This window comes from Hylobates moloch, unplaced genomic scaffold, assembly GCF_009828535.3.
Source record: "Hylobates moloch isolate HMO894 unplaced genomic scaffold, HMol_V3 SCAFFOLD_4, whole genome shotgun sequence".
Lineage (NCBI taxonomy): Eukaryota > Metazoa > Chordata > Mammalia > Primates > Hylobatidae > Hylobates > Hylobates moloch.
This window is the reverse complement of record NW_026652279.1, coordinates 33,306,927-33,324,647: the sequence shown is the minus strand read 5'-3', so window position 1 is coordinate 33,324,647 and position 17,721 is coordinate 33,306,927. Positions and strand designations below refer to the sequence as shown.

Genomic DNA, 17,721 nt, shown 5'->3' with positions numbered 1-17,721 from the left:
GGAGGCTCTCTGGGCTTGCAAGAAGAGGTCTACCAGGTCCATCTTTATCACGTCTTCTCTAATACTAAGTTCAGAGAGGCTTAACTCATTTTCCATTTTCTTGGGCTGTCTCCTCTGCCAGACAAAGTTTCTATTTCTCCTGTCTCTATCACCGAGCCACACAATTGCTGTAGTCATTTGCAATCTACTAGAACGATAACACACATTGGCATCAGACAGATCTTGGTTCAAAACCCCGCTCCACCAGTTTCTGTGTTGAGCTAGACAAAGTGACCTGATAAACTGAGTCTCACTTCCTTATTTGTAAAATAGTGATAATAATTTTTGGTTAAGTAGTTAAAGTAAGGATAAATGATGCCTTCCGAAGAAGGACACAACTGGGATGGATAGTTTACCCCTTGTTCCCTCTTCGGTGGCATTATTTATTCTGGAGTAAGGAGGGATGGCTGAGGGAAATCTGTCTGTGGGTCCAACATGGCGCCGTCCTGCTCCTTGAACGAGCCTCAAAGATGGGGACAACCATTTGGGGGCAGACATGTTTGTAGCACGTGATCCAGGCTCAGTCCCGAAGCAGCCGGAACGTGACGCAAGCTTGAGGCGGGGCTCCTCCCCCGCACTCTGGCGTCGAGCGTCTCGTGACAGGTACTTCCGCTCGGGGCGGCGGCGGTGGCGGAAGTGGGAGCGGGCCTGGAGTCTTGGCCATAAAGCCTGAGGCGGCGGCGGTGGCAGAGTTGGCGCCTGGGAGAGCTCAGGAGAGTTCCCTGGAACCAGAACTTGGACCTCCTCGCTTCTGTCCTCCGTTTAGTTTCCTCCTCGGCGGAAGCCCTCGCGACGCGCCCGGCCCGGAGCCCCCAGCCCAGCGGCCGCGGTAAGCAGCCGGCCCAGGCCGGCCGGCGGCCTGGCCCCATCCCCCTCCTCAGCCCCTCGGTCGTCAGGGCCTCGCGTCCTCCCCTGTCCTCCTGGGCAGGCTCCAGGCCCAGCCCTGGCCTCGCGGGCACACTCGGCATCGCTCAGGCTCGCGGAGCAGGCCAGGACCCCACCCGGTTTGGAGAGGTCGGAGGTCGTCGGGCGTGACCTCTGGCCGGGTTGCCGGCCCCGGCCACCCGTCTCGGACGCTCTGTTTACTGTTGGTGTCAATCTCAGAGACCCGAGGGGGTTCCTTGACTTGGACGGCCCTGCGCCGCGGCAGGACGCGCTAGCCGGTGGAGTTCTTAGCGCGGCGAGCAGGAGGGTGTCAGAGCCCACGCCGCCCGCCGCCGTGCCCACCCGGCGGGCATGGGTCACAGGCGCTGGGGGCCGAGCCGCGTTCCCATCCGGCTCTTCAGTTGAACAGCCTGACCCTGTTAGTGGGAGAGGTTCCCTGACGGCAACTGAGTCAAGGCAGTGAGTCAGGTCACGTGCGCTGGGCTCGCCTCGACACTTGTGTACATTGAGGCGTCTCTGGCGCTGGGAGACAGGGAGCTTTTTGTCCTAGGCATGTTACGGTAAATCCTGAGAGAAGTTTTTCAGCTTAATCGAGGAAAGATAGTAGTTGGATGTAGAGTTGTGTTTCCATTCCGACCGTGTTGGGGGCCTTTTTCTGCATTCATTTTAGGCTTGATACCTAATGGGTAATAAGGGGAATATTGAGAATACCGATAACAAATATTTGAGCGTTTATTGTATGCTAGGCAGCGTGGCAAGACCTTTTAACAGATCATTATGTTTAGTTCTTTGAACAACCCTCTGAAGTACCACTGTTGTTCCCACTTAACACAGTGGAAAGTTGAACAGAGAGGCTAAGCCATTTGGCCAAGGTCGCACAGCTAATAAGTTACGAAGCAGAGATGCAAGCCCAGGCAGTCAGACTCCAGAGCACTGTATTCAATTTCTAGGTTATACTGCTTTCACATACCCCTGAAGCTTGTGGTTTATCTTTCGCCACCTGGTATCTGTACCTCACTGCCTCCCACCACCTCCTTTCTTTCTATTGATGTCATTTGAAAGTCTTTCTGGTAGCATCAGTTCTCCCTTAAAGCCCTAAGAAATGCCGTTTTCGACTTATCACACGTATTGTGGTGTAGTATCATCGAATTAGGAGCTCTTGAATACTGGCAGGGTACTTAACTGAGGTTTGAAAAATTTTGCGGGTAGGCCTGGCAAACCTGCCTAGTGAACCTTTCTTACAACCTTAGTTGATGGCTGTCCAGCCAGTTGGTTCTTCCCTATTCAAAATACTGCATCTTTGGTTTCCTAAAGAACAGACTCTTGTCTCTTTCTTGTGACTTAAGCAGCTGATGAAGCACATGATTTCATCCATGGATTAATAAAGTCTCCTCTTAGTGTGTTTCTCTCTTCAAACTTGGGAAGGTTTGTTCAGATTTGAGTTTAAGAACTGAAAGGTGAGTTAGGAGTACTTCTGAAGAACGTACTGGCTAAGTTAAAGCTTAGCGTTCACAATCCTGTTGTATTCAAATTTGTCTTTTTTTTTTTTTTAACTTTGCTACCTAGCCTAAAATATTTAAGTGGGTAATAAGTACTGTAGCTTTATATAATGTTTGAGTTTATAGTAATGATAGGCACCTTTTTATTCATTCATGAAGTATTTTGAGTATCCATTGAGTATCAGCAATGTATCAGGCATTGTGGGATATTGACTTGGAGATAGGCATGGTTCCTGTCCTCAAGGAATTTTTAAAAGGTGAATGATCTTGGCCAGAAATTCTGTTGTGGAATAATTTGGTGGTAGAACTTGAGGATTTTTGGAAAGAGTTATTTCTCATCTCTGCTGGTGAATCAGTAGTAACCCAAAGGATGGTGTTCTGGCTAACTTTAAGGCTTTGTTAATTTTAACAACAGCATTTGTATGGTTTGCTCTTCATAGAGTGCAGAAGATAATATTACAGTTTCTAATTAATCACATCTTTTAAAGAGTAACCTTCAACACTCAACTTGTTTCTCCTTTTGCTCTAGTGGCATTTATTTTATTTTATTTATTTTTTGAGACGGAGTTTCACTCTTGTTGCCCAGACTGGAGTGCAATAGCGCAATTTCAGCTCACTGCAACCTCTGCCTCCCGGGTTCAAGCCATTCTCCTGCCTCAGCCTCCTGAGTGGCTGGGATTACAGGCATGCGCCACCATGCCCAGCTAATTTTGTATTTTTAGTAGAGACAGGGTTTCTCCATGTTGGTCAGGCTGGTCTCAAACTCCCTACCTCAGGTGATCTGCCTGCCTCGGCCTCCGAAAAGTGCTGGGTTTACAGGCATGAGCCACTGTGCCCGGCCGACTCTGGTGGCATTTTTTGTTCACTCAAGAGGTAGCCCATGTCACTACTATAATTACCTTGCACAGCAGTGTCTTTGAGCAAAGGTATATTTGGCATGCTGGATTTTTTTCTTCAGCTCGTAAGAAAGTTTAATGTAGCACTGATACTGTACCAGCCATAGTTTCAGTACCATTCTACATAGAAAAGCTGTGTTAACCTATCTCCCACAACTTTCTAGATTCCCTTCTTTAAGAGAAGATTTGGATTTTACATTTGTGGTAGAACTGCATGAGTAAACAGAGGGTGGAATGTAGAAGATACTCTAAAAATAGTTTTATTAGTATATCCTTCTAGGTAGTTAGCAACCACTTGGGGCAATTTTTTTTTTTTCATTTTTTTTTGGTGCCAACTGTGTCTAAGCTCGCAAACCCTGTAATCTGAGAACAACTCTTTATAGTAAAGTGTGGCTTTGAATCAGTTTTCTTTTTTTTTTTTTTTTGAGATGGAGTCTCGCTCTGTCGCCCAGGCTGGAGTGCAGTGGCGCAATCTCGGCTCACTGCAAGCTCCGCCTCCTGGGTTCAGGCCATTCTCCTGCCTCAGCCTCTCCGAGTAGCTGGGACTACAGGCGCCCGCCACCACGCCCGGCTAATTTTTTTGTATTTTTAGTAGAGACAGGGTTTCACCGTGGTCTCGATCTCCTGACCTCGTGATCCGCCCGCCTCGGCCTCCCAAAGTGCTGGGATTACAAGCGTGAGCCACCGCGCCCGGCCTCTATGAATCAGTTTTCTGACCCCACTGCCAAGTGAAGCCAAAAAATTTTGGTTATTTGATTAGCTTTTAATATGTCTTCAGCTGGGCACAGTGGCTCAGGCCTGTAATCCCAGCACTTTGGGAGGCTGAGGTAGGTGGATCACAAGGTCAGGAGATCGAGACCATCCTGGCTAACACGGTGAAACCCCGTCTCTACTAAAAATACAAAAAATTAGCCGGGCGCAGTGGTAGGCCCCTGTAGTCCCAGCTACTCGGGAGGCTGAGGCAGGAGAATGGCGTGAACCTGGGAGGCAGAGCTTGCAGTGATTCAAGATTGGGCCACTGCACTCCAGCCTGGGCGACAGAGCGAGACTCCGTCTCAAAAAAAAAAAAAGTACGTCTTCAAAGGGATCTTCACTAATAACGTTTTTGCTCTTTGGCATTAGCCTTTGTATACAAAGATGTAGCAAACACAGACCACACAAATATGACAGTTGTCTTATGCACATTCCTCTCTGGCATTTGATACAAATATTTTAGTTTTTCCTATGATAAAGTATTTAACTCCCCATTCATTTAATTCAACAAATGCAGCTGAGATAGATTTGACCAGATGTTGGACTTGGAGCTGTAGGCAGGCTTTTCCTGGGGAGGTAAGGATTAGAAGTCCTCCTGAATAAGGCTAAACAGAGGTTCCTCTTGGTACTAAATATCTTCTTCTGAAGGCAACTGAAACTCGAGAAATGAACTCCCCGCCTCCCCCCTTATTTTTTGGCTATTGGCTTGCTGTTGACTCTTACCTCTCATATAAGGAAGGCTGCCATTGTATTCTCAGGCATCCATTCCTTTGTGTTACCACATGCTTATCTGTTAATATCTAATAGTTCTCTGTGCTTCTCTGTCTGCAGTTTGCTGCAGAAACATTTTGCAATGTGCTGATCTTTTCAGTTATTTGCTCTTACACCTTCCCTCTATTTTGTTTTTCCCCACACTCCATATGGCATTAAAGGCAGAAAAATAGTTTGCGTTTGTGTTTTAAAACTTTTTTTTTAGATGGAGTCTTGCTCTGTAGCCCAGGCTGGAGTGCAGTGGTGCCATCTCTGCTCAATGCAAGCTCCACCTTCCAGATTCATGCCATTCTCCTGCCTCAGCCTCCCGAGAAGCTGGGACTACAGGCACCCACCACCACACCTGGCTAATTTTTTTGTGTTTTTAGTAGAGACGGGGTTTCACCGTGTTAGCCAGATTGGTCTCGATCTCCTGACCTCGGGATCCGCCTGTCTTGGCCTCCCAAAGTGCTGGAATTACAGGCGTGAGCCACCGTGCCCGGCCTAAAGCTTATTTTTTAAAAACATTCCTTAATGGTGGTTGTGGTCACTGCGATTTGTGAATCAGAGGTAAAAGTGATGTGGCGAGTGAAATCAAAATAGGTTTTTTAGCAGTGTCTGTTATCAGTTTCAATTTTAGTATCCCAGGCTGTGATTACAAAAACATATTTAAGAATAGCTACTTGAAAAATATCTCCTTGGGGGAGGAAGAAAGCTTGGAAGTTGGTTCCAATGCTGACCTACAGTATTGGCCTTGTTCATTTGCTTGAAGATGCAGTACTTAACTCATGGGGCCTGGAGTCTCTGTTTTGGTGATGGCATCACTGCTGAGAAATTTAAGTTTGCCTGATTCTGTTGTCCACTTCTGGTCTCCTGGGGCTGTCTGCAGTTGGGACCAAGCAAATCCGAGGGAGCCTATTAAGGGGAGCCTGGGACCAGGGCAGTTTAGGAATTCTCCAGCCTTGCTTGTCTCTTAGTTGGTCCTTCTTGTGTGGCTGCTGCTAGATAAAGAAAAGGTTTTCTCTTCTCCCTCAGCCTTTCCTTTCCAGCTTTGCTTCGTACTGCTGGGCATTAACCATCTCAGATCAGGAGTCCTTTAAAAATTACTTAGCAAATAGTTACATCATTGATTTCCAATATTGGTATGTAAGTGTGATAAAAAGTTGGTTTCCATTTAATAAGCTCTGTAGTTTGAGTTATTTGAGAGCGCATAATTACAAAGCTGCTGTGAATTAACCTTAAATAACCAAGCATAGACTTTATGAAAAATAGTGTCTCTTATATGTGGTATTCAGTCAGCCTACCAACAGTTCTCCCGTGCACTTACAGGTATGGGGATCCCTGAGATAACTGTGGGTCGTCTAAAACCCACTCTTAAATCCTCTGACCTGCACCATGTTGATGGTTGTTAAAAGAGTGATAACATTTTGTAGAAACCTTCCTACACATTTGCCTTTAAATGCTTCTTAATATTTCTGTGGTGTTTGTAGTTTACCTATGATTTCATTTGGTGCTCACAACTGTTGTGTGTATCTGCCTGAGATAGCTGAGGCTGTATGCTCAGGTGGCTCAGCTGGAATGTTAGTCTAGGTCTGCTAACTCAGCTCAGTTCTCTTTCTGATGTACCATCCTGCCTTTCCATTATACACTAGTGCCCTAAAGACCACGACATTTCGCCCCTTGTAAAAGTGTATCTTTCAACCGGGGGCGATGGCTTACGCCTGTAATCCCAGCACTTTGGGAGGCCAAGGCGGGTGGATCACGGGGTCAAGAGATAGAGACCATCCTGGCTAACATGGTGAAACCCCGTCTATACTAAAAATATAAAAATTAGCTGGGCATGGTGCCATGAGCGTATGTAGTCCCAGCTACTCAGGAGGCTGAGGTAGTAGAATCGCTTGAACTGGGGAGGCGGAGCTTGTAGTGAGCCGAGATCGTGCTGCTGCACTCCAGCCTGGCGACAGAGCGAGATTCCATCTCAAAAAGAAAAAAGTGTCTCTTTCTTTCACTACCTTTTTTTTCTTTTTTTTCCTCTCTGAGACGGAGTCAAGCTCTGTCGCCAGGCTGGAGTGCAGTGGCGTGATCTCAGCTCACTGCAACCTCTGCCTCCCGGGTTCAAGCAATTCTCCTGCCTCCGCCTCCCGAGTAGCTGGGACTACAGGTGCGCATCACCATGCCCAGCTAATTTTTGTATTTTTAGTATAGATGGGGTTTCACCATGTTGGCCAGGATGGTCTCAATCCCTTGACCCCGTGATCCGCCCACCTTGGCCTCCCAAAGTTCTGGGATTACAGGCGTGAGCCACCACGCCTGGCCCACTACCTTTTATTTAAAATGTTATGTCTTTTTTGATGATTATTAAACTATTCAGTTAAAAAAAAAGCTAGGAAAATTCAGAAATATAAAGGACAATTTGTGATTCACTACCCCCAGGAAGACCAAAGTGTTAACTGGTTATTTTCTTGCTTTGAATGTATACTTTAATACCTTCCTTTAATGAAATTGAACTCTTGGCCAGTACTTTGGGAGGAGTAATCCCAGCACTTTGGGAGGGTAAGGCAGGAGGATTGCTTGAGCCCAGGAGTTCAAGACCACCTTGAGCAACAAAGTGAGACTCCATCTCTACAAAGAAAAGAAAAAATTAGGTGGGTGTGGTGGTACACCTGTGGTTCCAGATGCGTGGGAGGCTGAGATGGGAGGATCACTTGATTCCAGGAGTTTAAGGCTGCAGTGGTTTGTGTTCGTGCCACTGCACTCCAGCCTGGGTGGCAGAGCAAGACCCTGTCTCAAGAAAAAAGAAATTGAACTCTCCCCAAAAATGATGTGAGAATTTAACTGTGGAGGAGACGGGATACTCTTGGGTCATGTGACCTGTGATACTTCTCCTAGTAGACACTGAATGATGAGAAGCTGGGGATCATAGGAATGGCTGTATTTTTCAAATGTTTGATGGTAACAAGTGAGGAACCTGATGCGTCCAGCTCCAGAGCAAGGTTTATTTGCCATGGTAACACTGGGTAAGTACATTGTTGCCTGTATTTCCAAGTAATTTATCATTTCTGTATTTTAGTAAACATACATATATACAGAAAAGTGCACAAATAAGTGGACGGCTTAGAGAATTTTTATAAACCCAGAGGCCCTCTTAGTCTCCTTTAAGTCATTATCATCGATGCCCTGGTGCTTGGGTAGTGAGTCTTCTGATTTCTAGAACTGTAGAGTAATTTTGCCTGATTTGGATTTTGTGTAAACGGAATCATACACTGTGTATTCTTCCGTATCTGGTTTCTTTGACTCAGTGTTGTTTGTGAGACTTTGTGTTGTTGTGTACAGTTGTAACTGGAGTTTCCATTGCTCAGTAGTATTATGTGATATATCATAATGTATTTAAGTAAAAAGACTGAGTTTTAGGGTATGTGTCTGTATTCATTTGCTAGGGCTGCCGTAACAAGTATCACAGAGTGGCTTAAACGGAAATTTATTTTCTCAATTCTGAAGGTTAGAAATCTGAGGTCAAGCTGTTGGCAGGATTAATTTCTTTTCAAGCCTCTCCTTGGTTTGTAAATGACTGTCTTCTCTTCCCTGTATCTTCACATGATCTTTCCTCTGTATTGTCTGTGTCCTATTCTCCTTTTCTTTTAGGACACCAGTGTACTGGATTGAGGCCCACCCTTATGACCTCACTTAACCTCAATTACCTCTTTAAAGGCCCTGTCTGCAAATAAGTCACATTCTGATGTATTGGGGATTAGGATTTCAACTTAAAAATTTTAGGTGGACACAGTTCACTTCATAAGAGTATCTATTCTGCTCTAGTAGATATGGCCAGTTTTCAAAAGTTGTACCATCGTACTCTTCCACCAGCAGTATATAAGTCCAAATATTCCACATCCTTGCTAGCACTTGTAACTTTTTCTCTTTAATTTTAGTTCCCTCTGGTACAAACCCATTTCTTTATGGCACCATGGTACAGCTTGTTTACTCACCAGTGTAGGGGAACCTCAGGGGGCTGGGGAAGGTTATCCTGGAGTAAAATGTTTGAGATTACCTCTTGTAAATGCTACTTAAATGCATTGGGGTTAAAAGCAGAGGTTCAGCCAGGCACGGTGGCTCACGCCTGTAATCCCAGCACTTTGGGAGGCCGAGGTGGGCAGATCACCCGAGGCCAGGAGTTCAAGACCAGCCTGGCCAACATGGCGAAAACCCATGTCTACTAAAAATACAAAAAAGTTGGCCAGGTGTGGTGGCAGGCACTTGTAATCCCAGCTACTTGGGAGGCTGAGACGTGACAATCGCTTGAACCTGGGAGGTGGATGTTGCATGAGAATCGCTTGAACCTGGGAGGTGGAGCTGAGATCTCACCACTGCACTCTAGCCTGGGCAACAGAATGAGACCCTGCCTCAAAAAAAAAAAAAAAAAAAAAAGAAAGGAAAGCACTGCTTCAGTCCAGTAGTCCAGTGAATGAGCAGTTAGTCTGCCATAGTTGCCCATAGCTTACTTTTATAGTCTGGACTCCATTACTGGTGGTGGGATTGGCCTATGAAAGAGTAATCTGTGGGGTGTAAATTTAGCCATAGTAGATGGTGCTTTCATTCCAACTCTCTTTTTTAGTCAGACACTTGAGCCCTTAAAATATCACATTCTATCGTACATATGCTAGAAATAGGTCTGTTTTGCATATTCTGACCAACCCTTCAGATATTAGTGGGCCTTTGACCACCAGCTTTTTGGCTGCGTGATCTTCAGCTCTGTGTATCCATTATAGACCTTAGTTTGATTGAAATAATATTACATGACTTTGCCTGTCTTTCAACTGTAAGCCACTTGAGGACAGGGATGAATCACTATTCTAGAATGGATCTTGAAATATTACTAAACTTTTGTTTAAATTTTTTCCAGTTCGTTTATAGCATGTAAGTTATGCTTCTGGGTCAGTGGTTAATATGTGTGGGTTTCCTGAATGATGAACTATGTGTTCTGTGTTCATTTAACAGATTTTTCTTCTCTACTATAAGAAAACACTGTTGGCCCCTGTGGGGAATTATTCAGGAATAATTGTAAATACAGGGCAGATGAGAGTCATTTAGTTTATTAGAGTTAGTTGTTCAATGCCTGGGGTGGTGAGGGACATGTTGAGTGGATTTTTAAATAAATTAGTAGGCAGGTGAGAGTTGGGAAACCATTGTAGTTGAAAGGAATGGCATAAGTCAATGCATGGACGTAGGGATTGCAGTAGCTCTTATTTGGGAATGATTGTATGTATGGAAACCAGATCCTGGTGGGAAGGGCAGGCATTGCAATCCCTTGTTGGAGGATTTAAGTTCAACCAATGGCACTTCACTCTGTAATGCTGGAATAGACACGGCATAATCCTGTCACTTGAACCTCACAATTAAGTCAGATAGTACCCCAGTTATGGGTGAGGAATGGCTTTGATGTTGTAATTTGTCTAAAGAAACCATACATTAAGAGCTTAGTGGGCTAGGACTGAAATACTACAAGTGTTGTGCTTAAACTTTCAGAGAGTTGCTTCTTCAGAAGTGGCTTTAATGAAAAGTTAAACATGGGAGCTGGTTGGGGGAGGTGGGATAGAGGAAGAGAGCAGTTAGTTTGGTTTTCCTCTTTAGCTAGCCCATTGGGGGCTCCTTTTAGCAATTTATGGGCAGTCTGTTTTACTGGTTAAACGCCTGAGATAATCTAGGGTTGATATCAAAAGCTTCTAGCTATCGAAAATAGTTCTTATGTAACTGTTTTACTAGCTATCTGCTTTCCAGTTTGCCTTACCAAAAAGAAAAAAAGGCAGGAATCATCCTGGTCTCTCGTTAGAGACTAAACTTTTGGCTTAGTACCTGGGTTTAGAAAGCTTGATAACAGTGGTGCATCGTGTTGAATAATCTGTTGATCCAGGAGTGAAGTCCTCTTCACAAGAATTGCCTTCCAAGAGACTCTTCTTTGTGTAAGTTGCCTTTGCTTTTTCCCTCACAGCAGGAATGCAATACCCAGAGCAAAGTACATAAACAATGTCTTTACATTTCATAGAGGTTGTTACCTTGTTTAAGCTTCACAATTTAAGCAGCATTTGATTTGTCATTTTTTTTTTTTCAGATGAGGAAATGGACTAAAAGGTCATGCTCAGTATCTTGGAGCCACTGTGTGTTAGTGAGACTGGGACTAGCATCCAGTATTCCAGGTGGACAGATAATTCTTTAATAATGGCAAAAGAATAATAGCATCTTCTGTGGAAGAGCAGCCTTTGTAAATTTTATCATTCAGTTTTATTTAAATGTTTTTAAAAGAGAGATTTCAGACTTGTCTGTTTCTTTTGAAATTTAAATTTTCAGGTGGTGAATCTTCAAGCACTATCAGACAGAATAAGCTAGGTTATGCTGTAGTAACCAATAACCTCAAAATGGTCAAAAAGAGCATGGGTTTTCTAGAGGCTCTGCATCATTCTTATTCCAAAAGGAGCAGCCGTGATAGGAGTATTGCTGGCTGTCTTGGTAAAGGGGAAAAGAACTGTTGGAGGCTCTTGTTCCCACAGTTAAATTCCAGCACAGGAATGACACATTATTTCATGTCACTTCTGCTTATGGTTCATTGGCCAAAATGAGTCACACCACACAAGGAATCAAGTGTGATCCTACATGTGTGGACTTGGAAGGCACAGAGTTGGAAATATTTGGGAAATAGCACTAGTATCATACTTGGCTTATAATATGTAATAGCTATTGGGGGAAATAACTCTCATTTGCAGGTTCTCGTTCTACAAATCAGCTGGTAATTTAAATGCTAAAAAGAGCTTAGTTATAGATACTGTGTTGCCCATCTTTACTCACTAATCACATTTTTTTGTTTTTTTGTTTTTTGAGATGAAGTCTCCCTCTGTCACCCAGGCTGGAGTGCAGTGGCGCGATCTCGGCACACTGCAAGCTCCGCCTTCCGGGTTCACGCCATTCTCCTGCCTCAGCTTCCCGAGTAGCTGGGACTACAGGTGCCCGCCACCATGCATCTGGCTAATTTTCTGTATATTTAGTAGAGACGGGGTTTCACCGTGTTAGCCAGGATGGTCTCGATCTCCTGACCTTGTGATCTGCCTGCCTCAGCCTCCCAAAGTGCTGTGATTACAGGTGTGAGCCACCACGCCCGGCCTTTTTTTTTTGTGATGGAGTCATGCTCTGTCACCCAGGCTGGAGTACAGTGACGATGCAACCCCAGCTCACTGCAGCCTCTCCCTCCCAGGCTCAAGCGATCCTTCCACCTCAGCCTCCCAAGTAGCTGGGACTACAGGTGTGCATCACCGTGCCCCAGCTGATTTTTTATATTTTTGATAGAGATGGGATTTCACCATGTTGCCCAAGCTGGTCTGGAACTCCTGAGCTCAAGCAATCCGCTTGCCTCAGCCTCCCAAAGTGCTGGGATTACATGTGTGAGCCACCTATCTTTCTCTCTCTTTTTTTTTTGGAGACAGAGTCTCACTCTGTTACCCAGGCTACAGTGCAGTGGCGCCATCATGGCTCACTGCAGCCATGCCCTCACCAGGCTTGGGTGATCCTCTCATCTCAACCTCCCCAGTAGCTGGGACTGCAGGCACATGCCACCACATCTGGCTAATTTTTTGCAGTTTTTTTGTTTTTTTTTTAAGAGATGGAGTTTCACCATGTTGCCCAGGCTCGTCTCAAACTCCAGGCCTCAAGTGATCCTCCTTATTTTGGCCTCCCAAAGTGCTAGGATTACAGGAATGAACCACCATGCCCAGGTCTCCCCTGTCTTTAGAACCCCCCCCCTTTTTTAAGGATTTGTTCTTGTTTTTATTTTATATTTTAATGTTTTGAGACAAGGTCTCACTGTTGTCCAGGCTGGAGTATAGTGGCCTGAACACAGCTCACTGCAGCCTCGACCTCTTGAGCTCAACTCATCCTCCTGCCTCAGCCTCCTGAGTAGCTGGGCTCACAGTTTTGTGCCACTATGCCCAGGTAATTTTGTTTTTTTGATAGAGACAGGGTCTTGCCCATATTGCCCAGGTTGGTCCCAAACTCCTGGGCTCAAGTAGTTTGCCCACCCTGGCTTCCCAAGGTGCTAGGATTACAGATGTGAGCCACTACTCATCAAGAACCCTGTTTTTCCATTATTCTTGTTTGAGGCTCTCCACAAATGGTCTCCAGCTTGCCTTCCTGGCTTTGTTTTTTTGATAAAGACACATGTTCCTCTGAGTTGCTTTACTCACTTTTTCCTTACCACACTTTGTTCCCTACTTCCTTTATCTTGATTCCTACCAATTCCCCTTCATCTCTGTTTTCTAGCTCCAGTACTCTGTTGGCATCCTGCCTGACTCAGGTACCAGTCCACTTTTAAAGCTTTTCTTGACCACTTCCATCCATACTGTTCTCTTTTTACTAAATCCCTGGGGCTTGCCACAGATTATCTTACAGTTGTGGATTCTGAATATGTATCTTTCCTACCTTAGGAGGGGGCCTTAAGGGTAAGTCCTAGACTGATTTACCTGTTTTTCCCCAAATGTTAACCATTTGAAAGAAAGAACCAAATGGATGTTTCTCAAATGGCCTTTGATAGATACATGTGCAATACATCTGTTGTCATACCTGGTTGGAAAAAAAAATGCCTGTAAATTCTTCACATTGTTGGAAATCAGTGTGTCAGAAGCTGTAGGATTGTAGAAGCTTTCTTAAGCAAGGCCATAGTATGGCTGTCAAGTCTGTTACTAAGCTTTAGTCTCCATTTCTGAAAAACGAGGGTAATGGGTAATCCTTAAGATCCTTTCGTATTTTGACATTCTCTGACTCTTGGACATACTGCTGTGGCTTTTGCAACATCCTAAATGGTTAGATGACACCATCAGAAACTTTAAGGACCCTGTTAGCCATTGAGTATATGGAGCTTTGCCCATTCATTTCTGAGAGGCAAGAGGCACTGGTAGGCAGTTCGATTTTTTTTTTTTAAAACGTGTACTCATTTCTAAATTACAGAAGCAGTATAAAAGTCTTAAAGTGGGCCAGGAGTGGTGGCTCACGCCTATGATCTTAGCAGTTTGGAAGGCTGAGGCGGGCGGATCACCTGAGGTCAGGAGTTTGAGACCAGCCTGATAAACATGGTGAAACCCCATCTCCACCAAAAATACAAAAAGTAGCTGGGCGTGGTGGTGTGCTCCTGTAATCCCAGCTACCCAGGAGGGTAAGGCAGGAGAATCGCTTGAACCTGAGAGGCAGAGGTTGCAGTGACCCAAGATCGCGCCACTGCACTCCAGCCTTGGCAACAGAGCAGACTTCGTCTCAAAAAAAAAAAAAAAAAGTCTTAAAGTGAACAGTTTTTTTCTATCATTCTGGATAATTTGATGACTATAATTCAAAATGTTTATTTTTTATAACATTTAAGTGAGATTATAAAATACATACTCTTCTGCAATTAGCTTTTTAAATATTTAACCATATAGTCAGCTTTTCTTGTAAGTACATACAATTTTTAATGACTGTATAATATTGATCATAATTTAACAATCCTCTAAATGAACATTTCAGTTATTTCCAGCTCTTTAAGAAAAGTATTTAAAAGGTTCGGGCGCAGTGGCTCACGCCTGTAATCCCAGCACTTTGGGAAGCCAAGGCGAGTGGATCACTTGAGGTCAATTGAAGACCAGCATGACCAACATGGTAAAACCCTGTCTCTACTAAAAATACAAAATTAGCCGGGCGTGGTGGCACACGCCTGTAAATCTCAGCTACTTGGGAGGCTGAGGCAGGAGAATTGCTTGAACCTGGGAGGCGGAGGTTGCAGTGAGCTGAGATTGTGCCATTGCACTCCAGCCTGGGCAACAAGAGCGAAACTCCATCTCAAAAAAAACAAAAACAAAAAAAAGGGCTGGGCACGGTGGCTCCCGCCTGCAATCAATCCCAGCACTTTGGGAGGCCGAGATGGATGGATCACGAGGTCAGGAGATCAAGACCATCCTGGCCAACGTGGTGAAATCCCATCTCTACTAAAACAAATACAAAAATTAGCTGGGTGTGGTGACATGCGCTTGTAATCCCAGCTACTCCGGAGGCTGAGGCAGGAGAATCGCTTGAACCTGGGAGGCGGAGATTGCAGTGAGCTGAGATCGTGCCACTGCACTCCAGCCTGGCAACAGAGAAAGAAAAGTATTTAATATTTATATTTTCCTACTTATCTAATAATTTCCTTAAGATGTAGTGAGTATACATACTTAAAATTTGGTTTTCATTGCCATATAGCCTTCAGGAAGGTTGTATACTTTACATTTTGTAGTTTGAGAATTTCATTTATATAGTTGTCAATTGTCAGTTTTCTTAATCTTTGCCAGTTTAATGAATGGGAAAAATTTAAATGATGTCTCATTGTTGAGGGCTTGTGTTTTGGCCAGGCCTGGTGGGTCACTCACGTCTGTAATGCCAGCATTTTAGGAGGCCAAGGTGGGAGGATCGCTTGAGCCCAGGAGTTCAAGACCAGCCTAGGCAACATGGTAAGACCCTGTCTTAAGAAAAGTTAAAAAAAAAAAAAAAAAAATAGCTGGGTGTGGTGGCACATACTTGTAGTCACACCTACTTGGGAGGTTCAGGGGAGGATCATTTGAGCCCAGGAGGTTGAGGCTACAGGAAGCCATGATAATTCCACTGTACTCTAGCCTAGGTGACAGAGGGAGATGTCTCAAAAAAAAAAAAAAAAAAAAAAAAGGCTCGTGTTTCTTTGATAGATTAAACTTTTGAAAAAATATTAACTACTTTTTTTATATATACTTAAATTTTTTTTAACTTTCACTTTCTGCTTTTGTACATTTATAGTCTTTTGTGAATTGGCTTTTGTTCTCTAAAGCCCATGTGAGGTTCTTGTACCTCACCTTTCTCCCAGTTTATAAACTTTATATGGCAAGAATTTTGATCCTTTTCATGTTGCAAACATTGTTCCTGGCTTGTATCACTTGGTCTTGTTTGGCTGATGGCATGTTTTTGTAACATAGAAACTTTTCTGTAGTCACATCTGTCAATTCATTTTCTGTGTTTCATATTATGCTTAGGCCTTTCCCACCCCCAGGACAATAAAAACAATATTTTCTTCTAGTAATTCTAGTACTTAGCCAGGTATAATATGTCAGAATATTTTCCCAAATGCATGGTTTTCCCAGTATTTTATTGTATTATCTTTTCTCATTGACTAGAAATTTTTTTATCACACAGTATATTTCCTACTTCCATGTCTTTTTTTTTTTTTTTTTTAAATAGATTTATGAAATAGAGATGGTGTCTCACTATGTTGCCTAGGCTGGTCTTGAACTCCTACTCTCAAGCAATCCTCCCACCTCCACTTCCCAAAGCGCTCAGATTACAGGCGTGAGCCACCATGCCTGGCTGTGTCTTTTTTTTTTTTTTTTTTTAACCTTTCTGTTTCGTTCTTTGTGGGACAGTACTACTGTCTTACTTGCATCTGTTCCGTTTTATATATATATACACAGGTACATACACACACACACACACACACACACACACACACACACACACACACACACATTTTCTTTTTCCTTGGAGACAGGGCATTGCTCTGTCACCCAGGCTGGAGTACAGTAGTGCAATCACGACTCATCGACTCATTGCAGCCTTGGCCTCCCAGGCTCAGGTGATCCTCCCACCTCAGCCTTCTGAGTAGCTAGTGTGTCTGGAATTGGTGGGTTCTTGGTCTCAATGACTTCAAGAATGAAGCCGCGGACCCTAGCAGTGAGTGTTACAGTTCTTAAAGATAGTGTGTCCGGAGTTTGTTCCTTCTGATGTTCGGACGTGTTCGAAGTTCCTTCTGGTGGGTTCGTGGTCTCACTGGCTTCAGGAGTGAAGCTGCAGACCTTCGCGGTGAGTGTTACAGCTCTTAAGGCGGCATGTCTGGAGTTGTTCGTTCCCCCTGTCCAGAGTTGTTTATTCCTCCCAGTGGGTTTGTGATCTCACCGGCCTCAGGAGTGAAGCTGCAGACCTTCGCAGTGAGTGTTACAGCTCATAAAGGCAGTGCAGACCCAAAGAGTGAGCAGCAGCAAGATTTATTGCAAAGAGCGAAAGAACAAAGCTTCCACAGTGTGGAAGGGACCCGAGTGGGTTGCCCATGCTGGCTCAGGCAGCATGCTTTTATGCCCTTATCTGACCCCAGCCACATCCTGCTGATTGGCCCATTTTACAGAGAGCTGATTGGTCCGTTTTGACAGGGTGCTGATTGGTGTGTTTATAATCCCTGAGCTAGAGACAGAGTGCTGATTGGTGTATTTACAATCCTCTAGCTAGACGTAAAAGTTTTCGAAGTCCCCACTAGATTAGCTAGACACAGAGCACTGATTGGTGCATTTAGAAACTTTGAGCTAGACACAGGGTGCTGATTGGTGCGTTTACAAACCTTGAGCTAGATACAGAGTGCTGATTGGTGCATTTACAATCCTCTAGCTAGACATAAAAGTTCTTCAAGTCCCCACTCGACTCAGGAGCCCAGCTGGCTTTGCCTAGTGGATCCCGTGCCAGGGCTGCGGGTGGAGCTGCCCACCAGTCCCGTGCTGCGCACCTGCACTCCTCAGCCCTTGGGCTGTCGATGGGACCAGGCGCCACGGAGCAGGGGGCGGCGCCCATCGGGGAGGCTCGGGCCTCATGGGAGCCCACCGCAGGGGGGCTCGGGCATGGCAGGCTGCAGTTCCAGAGCCCTGCCCCATGGCGAGGCGGCTGAGGCCTGGCAAGAATTCGAGCACTGGCACGGGTGGGCCGGCAGTGCTGGGGGACCCGGCACCCCCTCCACAGCTGCTGGCCCGGGTGCTAAGCCCCTCACTGTCCGGGGCCCCAGGTGCTAAGCCCCTCACTGCCTGGGGCCCTGGGTGCTAAGCCCCTCACTGCCCAGGGCCGGCGGTGCC

At 45.0% G+C, this 17,721-nt stretch overlaps 1 protein-coding gene across 1 annotated transcript in view; it reads left to right on the top strand.

The window, feature by feature from the left end:
- Positions 1-655: 655 nt before the first annotated feature.
- Positions 656-17,721, top strand: part of RAB7A (RAB7A, member RAS oncogene family) — an 86,447-nt gene continuing 69,381 nt past the window's right edge. Inside the window, exon 1 of the mRNA XM_032149862.2 lies at positions 656-868. The gene's annotated coding sequence lies outside the window, so the exon portion shown is untranslated. The remainder of the gene's footprint in view (positions 869-17,721) is intronic.